Here is a 16,468-nt window from a genome sequence, read left to right as displayed (position 1 = left end):
TAAGTGCTGGAAGCCAAGCTGGACACTATTGAAACTATTAAAACTATATACAATATTGACACTATTGACACTATAGACACTATTTACATAACTGTTCTGCTAACTGTTAGGCTAATAGGCAAAACGGCACCGTATTAGCTGATAAAATACGGATTCCCTTGTGCAAGTTGAATGGTCAAACACAAAGTCGATGCAAAGAAACATATAATCTTATCATTTGGACACTTTGCAGAGACAAATGCAACAGTCTACAACCAGGCAATCGGTAGTTTTACATAAAAAGCATTCCGATTTCTAGATTTTTTTTACAAAAGAAGAATACGCTAGTAGCAAATATGTTTTTTGCATTTGATATGTTATATGAGTCATATTATATTTTTTATTATAATATAACATTTAATAAATTTACCAAATAAATTGCAACGCTTCATCACGTAATGTTGCGTCCTATTTGTCATGTTTGAGGCGTGATTGTGTCAAAAGTACTTAGTACGTTCGTGTTTCGCAAAGCAACGACTGCAATAAACTTCTTATAGCACATTGGTGGCCTAGTCCGCCATAGTCAATTTGAATGACAATGGACTCTTATTTGTTACTTATGGTGTTAGGCTTTATCGATACTTCGCGATTATTGCTTACTATGGACAGTTGTATTAATTTGCTATAATGTTATAGATTGAAATGTATGAAAAGTTCAGTTACATTTAGCATGATTGTATATCGTTGGATGTATTATAAATTCCAGCTCACTAAGCTTCTTAAAATGTTATGTTGCTCCACTCTTAAGTTACGCGTGGGTCATCATTTGATATCGTCTAATGCCGACGAGCGATGGTATAGCAGTTCAAATGTGAACATTACACAAATTGCGCATTCACTTTAGTTCATAATGACTTGATAACGATAGTACTAATCTTTTTTTTAATTATCTTATTTAACTACTAGCGGGCATATGCATACATATAATTATATAATTGTTCCTGAAGTACTTAGGTAACTTGTCGTTTTTTATATTTTTGAAAAGAAGAAAGAAACATTAATCTTCCTTGTAAAGGGTATACTGTAAATTAGTGATACAGTTGAAGAACTTCAAGGCAATCGAATCGTGTGAATTTTGTGTGAGTAAAATAATATCAGTAATGATATTAAGGTTACAATACACTAAATACTTTTGGTGTTCAATGCTATACCCTCTAAAAACAAAATCTTCATTTATTTGAAGACACAATTCTCTGTACGGGCACTTGCCATGACTTTATTTTTGAATATTTCTGTGTTCATGTGGTAGGGAAAACATTGTTGTATACTACAAATTCCCTGTTTTGCTTTTAGGTTGGAGACTACATAAGACTTTGACAGTTGGCGGGAAACCATCATCAACTGGAGAGATGCCGGTAAAAAGATGGCCATAAAACAGTGACCGCTGATTCGCATTGAGTTCTTTCTTACATATTGGATGACCTATGTTTTTTATTGTTTAAATCATTGCGGCTTGGAATGCTCTTTAAGAAAAGGTATGGTTATGGGGGTGTCTACGCGCAAAAGTTTGACTTTATTTTTTGTTAAAGTTATTGCTTTTACATTGAATTTGTGCAGGAAATCTTTTGGTATGTTGTGACCTAAACTAACTTATGATAAAAATGAAATATCATCTGCAAGTGCAAAATATGACTGGGAAAGCAGATTTTTGGTCATTTCTTAGCAAAAGGGAAGAAAATAAGTGCATTAAATGCATGAATTCAGATTATTTGACCTGGAATAGTTGTTTTTCAAGTTGACCCCCCACCCTTATATAGTGGAATAAGGGCTAAATTGCTTTCCGACTTAAATTCAACCGCATATTGGTTGACCGTGTCGCGTTAATGTGTTACATGAAGTTAGAATTCAACGCCAGGGACTCCATGATCGAGTAACGCAACTAAAACTTTTGCGAAAAGCATGAACATTCAAACAGAGCCCCATTTCACCGACATGGAATGGCAGGCATTTTTACAGTATGGACAGTGCAGCAGATGCTTAACTGAGCCAGCCTTCATATTTAGTACAATCATGAATTGAGCAAGATTTTATCACTTCATATTATTCATAAAAGTACACTTAAAATACATAAATGCATGTTTTTGTTTCATTTTTTTATCTTTTTCTATTGGGTATTTTGACTTTTTCAGGAAGAGGAATGTCTGCGACTAAGTCAAGGGCCACTGGATAAGGGTTGTTGATGGCAAAACAGGTAATAATATCATTTTGTTATCATGTACACAAGCAAATAAGCATATGTATGATGCTTTAGGTGTGAAAGACTGTCATAATCAGGATTGTGGTCACTCACACCCTTGCCGTCATGTAATTCTCCTCGCAGTTTGTATTGATAGTTCCGCGTCCTGACATGTAAAGCTCGTGCTTTGTTGGCAGCTGAAGTTGGCACTTAACAGGGTTATCCTTGTTCCTGAGCATGTATGCAGTACAGCTGAGTTGATTTGCTACTTGTTACCCTACAATTAGCTTGTTTTTGGTATTGTTTTCTCACAATATGCTTATATTCATGGTTCCGGCTTAAAATGGTGTCGCGCCTTACTTAAACATAGGATTGTTATAGCAAGTGTCCCCTTCATCATTTACCTTAGAGGGATTTTTTTGACAAAATTTGGCACTTTCAGCAACTTGTTTTGTTTTTTATTTGGTACATGCTTCTCTCATTCAGTGATTTAATGACAGTATTGTCCTTATTCTTTTTTCTTTGCATAGAAAGGTGACATGAATCATTGATATTTGTTGTGTTGAGAATTCTGCAGGAAGCTGTGTCCCCAAAAGAAGTACTAGAAACCCCTTTCAGGACACTGCCTTGATCTGAACTGCCTTTCTACCCCTATTACTACATGGAACATCATTGCTAAGCTTATAATGCTTGCCTACATATGTGTTTTTTGTTCAATTTAACTTTTCCTTCCAGCTTAAATCCCCCCCCCCCCCCCAACAAATGAGCATTGTATTCTTTCGCTTGGTTACAAACTCCCATTTGGACCAGATTGCCACCATAAAAATAGCCTAAAGTACATATTTTGTGTCCAAAATATGAAAATTTGTATTGTCTTGAACCTCTAAATGAGAGCTGGCAATGCATTTTGACCATCTGCTGCAGTTAAAAGGCACCCATGACATTATATGCTAGAATATTTCATTGGCGGCTGGTAAATAAATGGGCACCGATCGACAAGGCGCTTTCAAGATTTTACACTTTTATTGGTGTGAAATAACAAGTTATTGGAAGCTTATTGATTTCTACACTTCAAAGTATCTTTGATCTCTCATTTTGACTAATTAGTTTATTGTCTTGGATGAAATTGGATTGTTTTTGCTTTGAAATTGGCATTTTTGGGATGATTAAAAAAAAACACACAAAAAAGACATTATCAAAATTGCTTAGAGTGAAAATATCTAACAAATTCATTCTTTCCCCACCACTCATTAGCCCCACTTGCATGTCTTTTTGGTTTGTTTTGGTATTTTATTGCAGATATTGAACACAACAGCTTTAAATCTTAAAGGGGCAGTTAAGCTTTAACAGGCCTAATATCGCCTTCTTCGGACTGAAAACACCCGCGTGTGAAAATATGATACAGAATGGCCAAATGGACAGCTAATCCAGCCAAACTTAATATATTGGTGCAATATGGATGGGATGATAATAATATGAAAGAAAAACACATTTCAGTAAAAATAAATTTCTCTTATAGGTTACAATACACTAAATACTTTTGGTGTTCAATGCTATACCCTCTAAAAACAAAATCTTCATTTATTTGAAGACACAATTCTCTGTACGGGCACTTGCCATGACTTTATTTTTGAATATTTCTGTGTTCATGTGGTAGGGAAAACATTGTTGTATACTACAAATTCCCTGTTTTGCTTTTAGGTTGGAGACTACATAAGACTTTGACAGTTGGCGGGAAACCATCATCAACTGGAGAGATGCCGGTAAAAAGATGGCCATAAAACAGTGACCGCTGATTCGCATTGAGTTCTTTCTTACATATTGGATGACCTATGTTTTTTATTGTTTAAATCATTGCGGCTTGGAATGCTCTTTAAGAAAAGGTATGGTTATGGGGGTGTCTACGCGCAAAAGTTTGACTTTATTTTTTGTTAAAGTTATTGCTTTTACATTGAATTTGTGCAGGAAATCTTTTGGTATGTTGTGACCTAAACTAACTTATGATAAAAATGAAATATCATCTGCAAGTGCAAAATATGACTGGGAAAGCAGATTTTTGGTCATTTCTTAGCAAAAGGGAAGAAAATAAGTGCATTAAATGCATGAATTCAGATTATTTGACCTGGAATAGTTGTTTTTCAAGTTGACCCCCCACCCTTATATAGTGGAATAAGGGCTAAATTGCTTTCCGACTTAAATTCAACCGCATATTGGTTGACCGTGTCGCGTTAATGTGTTACATGAAGTTAGAATTCAACGCCAGGGACTCCATGATCGAGTAACGCAACTAAAACTTTTGCGAAAAGCATGAACATTCAAACAGAGCCCCATTTCACCGACATGGAATGGCAGGCATTTTTACAGTATGGACAGTGCAGCAGATGCTTAACTGAGCCAGCCTTCATATTTAGTACAATCATGAATTGAGCAAGATTTATCACTTCATATTATTCATAAAAGTACACTTAAAATACATAAATGCATGTTTTTGTTTCATTTTTTTATCTTTTTCTATTGGGTATTTTGACTTTTTCAGGAAGAGGAATGTCTGCGACTAAGTCAAGGGCCACTGGATAAGGGTTGTTGATGGCAAAACAGGTAATAATATCATTTTGTTATCATGTACACAAGCAAATAAGCATATGTATGATGCTTTAGGTGTGAAAGACTGTCATAATCAGGATTGTGGTCACTCACACCCTTGCCGTCATGTAATTCTCCTCGCAGTTTGTATTGATAGTTCCGCGTCCTGACATGTAAAGCTCGTGCTTTGTTGGCAGCTGAAGTTGGCACTTAACAGGGTTATCCTTGTTCCTGAGCATGTATGCAGTACAGCTGAGTTGATTTGCTACTTGTTACCCTACAATTAGCTTGTTTTTGGTATTGTTTTCTCACAATATGCTTATATTCATGGTTCCGGCTTAAAATGGTGTCGCGCCTTACTTAAACATAGGATTGTTATAGCAAGTGTCCCCTTCATCATTTACCTTAGAGGGATTTTTTTGACAAAATTTGGCACTTTCAGCAACTTGTTTTGTTTTTTATTTGGTACATGCTTCTCTCATTCAGTGATTTAATGACAGTATTGTCCTTATTCTTTTTTCTTTGCATAGAAAGGTGACATGAATCATTGATATTTGTTGTGTTGAGAATTCTGCAGGAAGCTGTGTCCCCAAAAGAAGTACTAGAAACCCCTTTCAGGACACTGCCTTGATCTGAACTGCCTTTCTACCCCTATTACTACATGGAACATCATTGCTAAGCTTATAATGCTTGCCTACATATGTGTTTTTTGTTCAATTTAACTTTTCCTTCCAGCTTAAATCCCCCCCCCCCCCCAACAAATGAGCATTGTATTCTTTCGCTTGGTTACAAACTCCCATTTGGACCAGATTGCCACCATAAAAATAGCCTAAAGTACATATTTTGTGTCCAAAATATGAAAATTTGTATTGTCTTGAACCTCTAAATGAGAGCTGGCAATGCATTTTGACCATCTGCTGCAGTTAAAAGGCACCCATGACATTATATGCTAGAATATTTCATTGGCGGCTGGTAAATAAATGGGCACCGATCGACAAGGCGCTTTCAAGATTTTACACTTTTATTGGTGTGAAATAACAAGTTATTGGAAGCTTATTGATTTCTACACTTCAAAGTATCTTTGATCTCTCATTTTGACTAATTAGTTTATTGTCTTGGATGAAATTGGATTGTTTTTGCTTTGAAATTGGCATTTTTGGGATGATTAAAAAAAAACACACAAAAAAGACATTATCAAAATTGCTTAGAGTGAAAATATCTAACAAATTCATTCTTTCCCCACCACTCATTAGCCCCACTTGCATGTCTTTTTGGTTTGTTTTGGTATTTTATTGCAGATATTGAACACAACAGCTTTAAATCTTAAAGGGGCAGTTAAGCTTTAACAGGCCTAATATCGCCTTCTTCGGACTGAAAACACCCGCGTGTGAAAATATGATACAGAATGGCCAAATGGACAGCTAATCCAGCCAAACTTAATATATTGGTGCAATATGGATGGGATGATAATAATATGAAAGAAAAACACATTTCAGTAAAAATAAATTTCTCTTATAGGTTACAATACACTAAATACTTTTGGTGTTCAATGCTATACCCTCTAAAAACAAAATCTTCATTTATTTGAAGACACAATTCTCTGTACGGGCACTTGCCATGACTTTATTTTTGAATATTTCTGTGTTCATGTGGTAGGGAAAACATTGTTGTATACTACAAATTCCCTGTTTTGCTTTTAGGTTGGAGACTACATAAGACTTTGACAGTTGGCGGGAAACCATCATCAACTGGAGAGATGCCGGTAAAAAGATGGCCATAAAACAGTGACCGCTGATTCGCATTGAGTTCTTTCTTACATATTGGATGACCTATGTTTTTTATTGTTTAAATCATTGCGGCTTGGAATGCTCTTTAAGAAAAGGTATGGTTATGGGGGGTGTCTACGCGCAAAAGTTTGACTTTATTTTTTGTTAAAGTTATTGCTTTTACATTGAATTTGTGCAGGAAATCTTTTGGTATGTTGTGACCTAAACTAACTTATGATAAAAATGAAATATCATCTGCAAGTGCAAAATATGACTGGGAAAGCAGATTTTTGGTCATTTCTTAGCAAAAGGGAAGAAAATAAGTGCATTAAATGCATGAATTCAGATTATTTGACCTGGAATAGTTGTTTTTCAAGTTGACCCCCCACCCTTATATAGTGGAATAAGGGCTAAATTGCTTTCCGACTTAAATTCAACCGCATATTGGTTGACCGTGTCGCGTTAATGTGTTACATGAAGTTAGAATTCAACGCCAGGGACTCCATGATCGAGTAACGCAACTAAAACTTTTGCGAAAAGCATGAACATTCAAACAGAGCCCCATTTCACCGACATGGAATGGCAGGCATTTTTACAGTATGGACAGTGCAGCAGATGCTTAACTGAGCCAGCCTTCATATTTAGTACAATCATGAATTGAGCAAGATTTTATCACTTCATATTATTCATAAAAGTACACTTAAAATACATAAATGCATGTTTTTGTTTCATTTTTTTATCTTTTTCTATTGGGTATTTTGACTTTTTCAGGAAGAGGAATGTCTGCGACTAAGTCAAGGGCCACTGGATAAGGGTTGTTGATGGCAAAACAGGTAATAATATCATTTTGTTATCATGTACACAAGCAAATAAGCATATGTATGATGCTTTAGGTGTGAAAGACCTGTCATAATCAGGATTGTGGTCACTCACACCCTTGCCGTCATGTAATTCTCCTCGCAGTTTGTATTGATAGTTCCGCGTCCTGACATGTAAAGCTCGTGCTTTGTTGGCAGCTGAAGTTGGCACTTAACAGGGTTATCCTTGTTCCTGAGCATGTATGCAGTACAGCTGAGTTGATTTGCTACTTGTTACCCTACAATTAGCTTGTTTTTGGTATTGTTTTCTCACAATATGCTTATATTCATGGTTCCGGCTTAAAATGGTGTCGCGCCTTACTTAAACATAGGATTGTTATAGCAAGTGTCCCCTTCATCATTTACCTTAGAGGGATTTTTTTGACAAAATTTGGCACTTTCAGCAACTTGTTTTGTTTTTTATTTGGTACATGCTTCTCTCATTCAGTGATTTAATGACAGTATTGTCCTTATTCTTTTTTCTTTGCATAGAAAGGTGACATGAATCATTGATATTTGTTGTGTTGAGAATTCTGCAGGAAGCTGTGTCCCCAAAAGAAGTACTAGAAACCCCTTTCAGGACACTGCCTTGATCTGAACTGCCTTTCTACCCCTATTACTACATGGAACATCATTGCTAAGCTTATAATGCTTGCCTACATATGTGTTTTTTGTTCAATTTAACTTTTCCTTCCAGCTTAAATCCCCCCCCCCCCCCAACAAATGAGCATTGTATTCTTTCGCTTGGTTACAAACTCCCATTTGGACCAGATTGCCACCATAAAAATAGCCTAAAGTACATATTTTGTGTCCAAAATATGAAAATTTGTATTGTCTTGAACCTCTAAATGAGAGCTGGCAATGCATTTTGACCATCTGCTGCAGTTAAAAGGCACCCATGACATTATATGCTAGAATATTTCATTGGCGGCTGGTAAATAAATGGGCACCGATCGACAAGGCGCTTTCAAGATTTTACACTTTTATTGGTGTGAAATAACAAGTTATTGGAAGCTTATTGATTTCTACACTTCAAAGTATCTTTGATCTCTCATTTTGACTAATTAGTTTATTGTCTTGGATGAAATTGGATTGTTTTTGCTTTGAAATTGGCATTTTTGGATGATTAAAAAAAAACACACAAAAAAGACATTATCAAAATTGCTTAGAGTGAAAATATCTAACAAATTCATTCTTTCCCCACCACTCATTAGCCCCACTTGCATGTCTTTTTGGTTTGTTTTGGTATTTTATTGCAGATATTGAACACAACAGCTTTAAATCTTAAAGGGGCAGTTAAGCTTTAACAGGCCTAATATCGCCTTCTTCGGACTGAAAACACCCGCGTGTGAAAATATGATACAGAATGGCCAAATGGACAGCTAATCCAGCCAAACTTAATATATTGGTGCAATATGGATGGGATGATAATAATATGAAAGAAAAACACATTTCAGTAAAAATAAATTTCTCTTATAGGTTACAATACACTAAATACTTTTGGTGTTCAATGCTATACCCTCTAAAACAAAATCTTCATTTATTTGAAGACACAATTCTCTGTACGGGCACTTGCCATGACTTTATTTTTGAATATTTCTGTGTTCATGTGGTAGGGAAAACATTGTTGTATACTACAAATTCCCTGTTTTGCTTTTAGGTTGGAGACTACATAAGACTTTGACAGTTGGCGGGAAACCATCATCAACTGGAGAGATGCCGGGTAAAAAGATGGCCATAAAACAGTGACCGCTGATTCGCATTGAGTTCTTTCTTACATATTGGATGACCTATGTTTTTTATTGTTTAAATCATTGCGGCTTGGAATGCTCTTTAAGAAAAGGTATGGTTTATGGGGGTGTCTACGCGCAAAAGTTGACTTTATTTTTTGTTAAAGTTATTGCTTTTACATTGAATTTGTGCAGGAAATCTTTTGGTATGTTGTGACCTAAACTAACTTATGATAAAAATGAAATATCATCTGCAAGTGCAAATATGACTGGGAAAGCAGATTTTTGGTCATTTCTTAGCAAAAGGGAAGAAAATAAGTGCATTAAATGCATGAATTCAGATTATTTGACCTGGAATAGTTGTTTTTCAAGTTGACCCCCCACCCTTATATAGTGGAATAAGGGCTAAATTGCTTTCCGACTTAAATTTCAACCGCATATTGGGTTGACCGTGTCGCGTTAATGTGTTACATGAAGTTAGAATTCAACGCCAGGGACTCCATGATCGAGTAACGCAACTAAAACTTTTGCGAAAAGCATGAACATTCAAACAGAGCCCCATTTCACCGACATGGAATGGCAGGCATTTTTACAGTATGGACAGTGCAGCAGATGCTTAACTGAGCCAGCCTTCATATTTAGTACAATCATGAATTGAGCAAGATTTTATCACTTCATATTATTCATAAAAGTACACTTAAAATACATAAATGCATGTTTTTGTTTCATTTTTTTATCTTTTTCTATTGGGTATTTTGACTTTTTCAGGAAGAGGAATGTCTGCGACTAAGTCAAGGGCCACATGGATAAGGGTTGTTGATGGCAAAACAGGTAATAATATCATTTTGTTATCATGTACACAAGCAAATAAGCATATGTATGATGCTTTAGGTGTGAAAGACTGTCATAATCAGGATTGTGGTCACTCACACCCTTGCCGTCATGTAATTCTCCTCGCAGTTTGTATTGATAGTTCCGCGTCCTGACATGTAAAGCTCGTGCTTTGTTGGCAGCTGAAGTTGGCACTTAACAGGGTTATCCTTGTTCCTGAGCATGTATGCAGTACAGCTGAGTTGATTTGCTACTTGTTACCCTACAATTAGCTTGTTTTTGGTATTGTTTTCTCACAATATGCTTATATTCATGGTTCCGGCTTAAAATGGTGTCGCGCCTCTTACTTAAACATAGGATTGTTATAGGCAAGTGTCCCCTTCATCATTTACCTTAGAGGGATTTTTTTTGACAAAATTTGGCACTTTCAGCAACTTGTTTTGTTTTTTATTTGGTACATGCTTCTCTCATTCAGTGATTTAATGACAGTATTGTCCTTATTCTTTTTCTTTGCATAGAAAGGTGACATGAATCATTGATATTTGTTGTGTTGAGAATTCTGCAGGAAGCTGTGTCCCCAAAAGAAGTACTAGAAACCCCTTTCAGGACACTGCCTTGATCTGAACTGCCTTTCTACCCCTATTACTACATGGAACATCATTGCTAAGCTTATAATGCTTGCCTACATATGTGTTTTTTGTTCAATTTAACTTTTCCTTCCAGCTTAAATCCCCCCCCCCCCCCCAACAAATGAGCATTGTATTCTTTCGCTTGGTTACAAACTCCCATTTGGACCAGATTGCCACCATAAAAATAGCCTAAAGTACATATTTTGTGTCCAAAATATGAAAATTTGTATTGTCTTGAACCTCTAAATGAGAGCTGGCAATGCATTTTGACCATCTGCTGCAGTTAAAAGGCACCCATGACATTATATGCTAGAATATTTCATTGGCGGCTGGTAAATAAATGGGCACCGATCGACAAGGCGCTTTCAAGATTTTACACTTTTATTGGTGTGAAATAACAGTTATTGGAAGCTTATTGATTTCTACACTTCAAAGTATCTTTGATCTCTCATTTTGACTAATTAGTTTATTGTCTTGGATGAAATTGGATTGTTTTTGCTTTGAAATTGGCATTTTTGGGATGATTAAAAAAAAAACACACAAAAAAGACATTATCAAAATTGCTTAGAGTGAAAATATCTAACAAATTCATTCTTTCCCCCACCACTCATTAGCCCCACTTGCATGTCTTTTTGGTTTGTTTTGGTATTTTATTGCAGATATTGAACACAACAGCTTTAAATCTTAAAGGGGCAGTTAAGCTTTAACAGGCCTAATATCGCCTTCTTCGGACTGAAAACACCCGCGTGTGAAAATATGATACAGAATGGCCAAATGGACAGCTAATCCAGCCAAACTTAATATATTGGTGCAATATGGATGGGATGATAATAATATGAAAGAAAAACACATTTCAGTAAAAATAAATTTCTCTTATAGGTTACAATACACTAAATACTTTTGGTGTTCAATGCTATACCCTCTAAAAACAAAATCTTCATTTATTTGAAGACACAATTCTCTGTACGGGCACTTGCCATGACTTTATTTTTGAATATTTCTGTGTTCATGTGGTAGGGAAAACATTGTTGTATACTACAAATTCCCTGTTTTGCTTTTAGGTGGAGACTACATAAGACTTTGACAGTTGGCGGGAAACCATCATCAACTGGAGAGATGCCGGTAAAAAGATGGCCATAAAACAGTGACCGCTGATTCGCATTGAGTTCTTTCTTACATATTGGATGACCTATGTTTTTTATTGTTTTAAATCATTGCGGCTTGGAATGCTCTTTAAGAAAAGGTATGGTTATGGGGTGTCTACGCGCAAAAGTTTGGACTTTATTTTTTGTTAAAGTTATTGCTTTTACATTGAATTTGTGCAGGGAAATCTTTTGGTATGTTGTGACCTAAACTAACTTATGATAAAAATGAAATATCATCTGCAAGTGCAAAATATGACTGGGAGGAAAGCAGATTTTGGTCATTTCTTAGCAAAAGGGAAGAAAATAAGTGCATTAAATGCATGAATTCAGATTATTTGACCTGGAATAGTTGTTTTTCAAGTTGACCCCCCACCCTTATATAGTGGAATAAGGGCTAAATTGCTTTCCGACTTAAATTCAACCGCATATTGGTTGACCGTGTCGCGTTAATGTGTTACATGAAGTTAGAATTCAACGCCAGGGACTCCATGATCGAGTAACGCAACTAAAACTTTTGCGAAAAGCATGAACATTCAAACAGAGCCCCATTTCACCGACATGGAATGGCAGGCATTTTTACAGTATGGACAGTGCAGCAGATGCTTAACTGAGCCAGCCTTCATATTTAGTACAATCATGAATTGAGCAAGATTTTATCACTTCATATTATTCATAAAAGTACACTTAAAATACATAAATGCATGTTTTTGTTTCATTTTTTTATCTTTTTCTATTGGGTATTTTGACTTTTTCAGGAAGAGGAATGTCTGCGACTAAGTCAAGGGCCACTGGATAAGGGTTTGTTGATGGCAAAACAGGTAATAATATCATTTTGTTATCATGTACACAAGCAAATAAGCATATGTATGATGCTTTAGGTGTGAAAGACTGTCATAATCAGGATTGTGGTCACTCACACCCTTGCCGTCATGTAATTCTCCTCGCAGTTTGTATTGATAGTTCCGCGTCCTGACATGTAAAGCTCGTGCTTTGTTGGCAGCTGAAGTTGGCACTTAACAGGGTTATCCTTGTTCCTGAGCATGTATGCAGTACAGCTGAGTTGATTTGCTACTTGTTACCCTACAATTAGCTTGTTTTTTGGTATTGTTTTCTCACAATATGCTTATATTCATGGTTCCGGCTTAAAATGGTGTCGCGCCTTACTTAAACATAGGATTGTTATAGCAAGTGTCCCCTTCATCATTTACCTTAGAGGGATTTTTTTGACAAAATTTGGCACTTTCAGCAACTTGTTTTGTTTTTTATTTGGTACATGCTTCTCTCATTCAGTGATTTAATGACAGTAATTGTCCTATTCTTTTTTCTTTGCATAGAAAGGTGACATGAATCATTGATATTTGTGTGTTGAGATTCGCAGGAAGCTGTGTCCCCAAAAGAAGTACAGAAACCCCCTTTCAGGACACTGGCCTTGATCTGAACTGGCCTTTCTACCCTATACTACATGGAACATCATTGCTAAGCTCTATAATGCTGCCTACATATGTGTTTTTTGTTCAATTTAACTTTTCCTTCCAGCTTAAATCCCCCCCCCCCCCCAACAAATGAGCATTGTATTCTTTCGCTTGGTTACAAAACTCCCATTTGGACCAGATTGCCACCATAAAAATAGCCTAAAGTACATATTTTGTGTCCAAAATATGAAAATTTGTATTGTCTTGAACCTCTAAATGAGAGCTGGCAATGCATTTTGACCATCTGCTGCAGTTAAAGGCACCCATGACATTATAGGCTAGAATATTTCATTGGCGGCTGGTAAATAAATGGGCACCGATCGACAAGGCGGCTTTCAAGATTTTACACTTTTATTGGTGTGAAATAACAAGTTATTGGAAGCTTATTGATTTCTACACTTCAAAGTATCTTTGATCTCTCATTTTGACTAATTAGTTTATTGTCTTGGATGAAATTGGATTGTTTTTGCTTTGAAATTGGCATTTTTGGGATGATTAAAAAAAAACACACAAAAAAGACATTATCAAAATTGCTTAGAGTGAAATATCTAACAAATTCATTCTTTCCCCACCACTCATTAGCCCCCACTTGCATGTCTTTTTGGTTTGTTTTGGTATTTTATTGCAGATATTGAACACAACAGCTTTAAATCTTAAAGGGGCAGTTAAGCTTTAACAGGCCTAATATCGCCTTCTTCGGACTGAAAACACCCGCGTGTGAAAATATGATACAGAATGGCCAAATGGACCAGCTAATCCAGCCAAACTTAATATATTGGTGCAATATGGATGGGATGATAATAATATGAAAGAAAAACACATTTCAGTAAAAATAAATTTCTCTTATAGGTTACAATACACTAAATACTTTTGGTGTTCAATGCTATACCCTCTAAAAACAAAATCTTCATTTATTTGAAGACCAATTCTCTGTACGGGCACTTGCCATGACTTTATTTTTGAATATTTCTGTGTTCATGTGGTAGGGAAAACATTGTTGTATACTACAAATTCCCTGTTTTGCTTTTAGGTTGGAGAACTACATAAGACTTGACAGTTGGCGGGGAAAACCATCATCAACTGGAGAGATGCCGGTAAAAGATGGCCATAAACAGTGACGCTGATTCGCATTGAGTTCTTTCTTACATATTGGCATGACCTATGTTTTTTATTGTTTAAATCATTGCGGCTTGGAATGCTCTTTAAGAAAAGGTATGGTTTGGGGGTGTCTACGCGCAAAAGTTTGACTTTATTTTTTGTTTAAAGTTATTGCTTTTAACATTGAATTTGTGCAGGAAATCTTTTGGTATGTTGTGACCTAAACTAACTTATGATAAAAATGAAATATCATCTGCAAGTGCAAAATATGACTGGGAACAGCAGATTTTTGGTCATTTCTTAGCAAAAGGGAAGAAACATAAGTGCATTAAATGTCATGAATTCAGATTAATTTGACCTGGAATAGTTGTTTTTCAGTTGACCCCCCCACCCTTTATATAGTGGGAATAAGGGCTAAATTGCTTTCCGACTTAAATTCAACCGCATATTGGTTGACCGTGTCGCGTTAATGTGACATGAAGTTAGAATTCAACGCCAGGGACTCCATGATCGAGTAACGCAACTAAAACTTTTGCGAAAAGCATGAACATTCAAACAGAGCCCCATTCACCGACATGGAATGGCAGGCATTTTTACAGTATGGACAGTGCAGCAGATGCTTAACTGAGCCAGCCTTCATATTTAGTACAATCATGAATTGAGCAAGATTTTATCACTTCATATTATTCATAAAAGTACACTTAAAATACATAAATGCATTTTTGTTTCATTTTTTTATCTTTTTTATTGGGTATATTTGACTTTTTCAGGAAGAGGAATGTCTGCGACTAAGTCAAGGGCCACTGGATAAGGGTTGTTGATGGCAAAACAGGTAATAATATCATTTGTTATCATGTACACAAGCAAATAAGCATAGTGTATGATGCTTTAGGTGTGTGAAAGACTGTCATAATCAGGATTGTGGTCACTCACACCCTGCCGTCATGTAATTTCCTCGCAGTTTGTATGATAGTTCCGCGTCCTGACATGTAAAGCTCGTGCTTTGTTGGCAGCTGAAGTTGGCACTTAACAGGGTTATCCTTGTTCCTGAGCATGTATGCAGTACAGCTGAGTGATTTGCTACTTGTTACCCACAATTAGCTTGTTTTGGTATTGTTTTCTCACAATATGCTTATATTCATGGTTTCGGCTTAAAATGGTGTCGCGCCTTACTTAAACATAGGATTGTTATAGCAAGTGCCCCTTCATCATTTACCTTAGAGGGATTTTTTGACAAAATTTGGCAATTTCAGCAACTTGTTTTGTTTTTTATTTGGTACATGCTTCTTCATTCAGTGATTTAATGACAGATTGTCCTTATTCTTTTTTCTTTGCATAGAAAGGTGACATGAATCATTGATATTTGTTGTGTTGAGAATTTGCAGGAAGCTGTGTCCCCAAAAGAAGTACTAGAAACCCCTTTCAGGACACTGCCTTGATCTGAACTGCCTTTCTACCCCTATTACTACATGGAACATCATTGCTAAGCTTATAATGCTTGCCTACATTGTGTTTTTGTTCAATTTAACTTTTCCTTCCAGCTAAATCCCCCCCCCCCCCAACAAATGAGCATTGTATTCTTTCGCTTGGTTACACAAACTCCCATTTGACCAGATTGCCACCATAAAAATAGCCTTAAAGTAATATTTTGGTCACAAATATGAAAATTTGTATTGTCTTGAACCTCTAAATGAGGCTGGCAATGCATTTTGACCATCTGCTGCAGTTAAAAGGCACCCCTGACATATATGCTAGAATATTTCATGGCGGCTGGTAAATAAATGGGCACCGACGACAAGGCGCTTTCAGATTTTACACTTTTATTGGTGTGAAATAACACGTATTGGAAGCTTATTGATTTCTACACTTCAAAGTATCTTTGATCTCTCAGTTTGACTAATTAGTTTATTGTCTTGGATGAAAGGGGAGTTTTTGCTTTGAAATTGGCATTTTTGGGAGTGATTAAAAAAAAAACACACAAAAAAGACATTATCAAAATTGCTTTAGAGGAAAATATCTAACAAATTCATTCTTTCCCCACCACACATTAGCCCCATTGCATGTCTTTTTGGTTTGTTTGGTATTTTATTGCAGGATATTGAAACAACAGCTTTAAATCTTAAAGGGGCAGTTAAGCTTTTA

At 36.1% G+C, this 16,468-nt stretch overlaps 1 long non-coding RNA gene across 1 annotated transcript; it reads left to right on the top strand.

The window, feature by feature from the left end:
* Positions 1-1,182: 1,182 nt before the first annotated feature.
* Positions 1,183-9,146, top strand: LOC127831914 (uncharacterized). The gene is made up of 7 exons (XR_008026549.1): positions 1,183-1,394; positions 2,169-2,230; positions 3,917-3,978; positions 4,752-4,813; positions 6,499-6,560; positions 7,336-7,397; positions 9,082-9,146. It is a non-coding gene; the product is annotated as an uncharacterized LOC127831914 (long non-coding RNA).
* Positions 9,147-16,468: the final 7,322 nt, after the last annotated feature.

The sequence above is a fragment of the Dreissena polymorpha genome, chromosome 5 (genome assembly GCF_020536995.1).
Source record: "Dreissena polymorpha isolate Duluth1 chromosome 5, UMN_Dpol_1.0, whole genome shotgun sequence".
Lineage (NCBI taxonomy): Eukaryota > Metazoa > Mollusca > Bivalvia > Myida > Dreissenidae > Dreissena > Dreissena polymorpha.
Note: the sequence above shows the minus strand (reverse complement) of the source record. Positions and strands in the feature narration are given on the sequence as shown.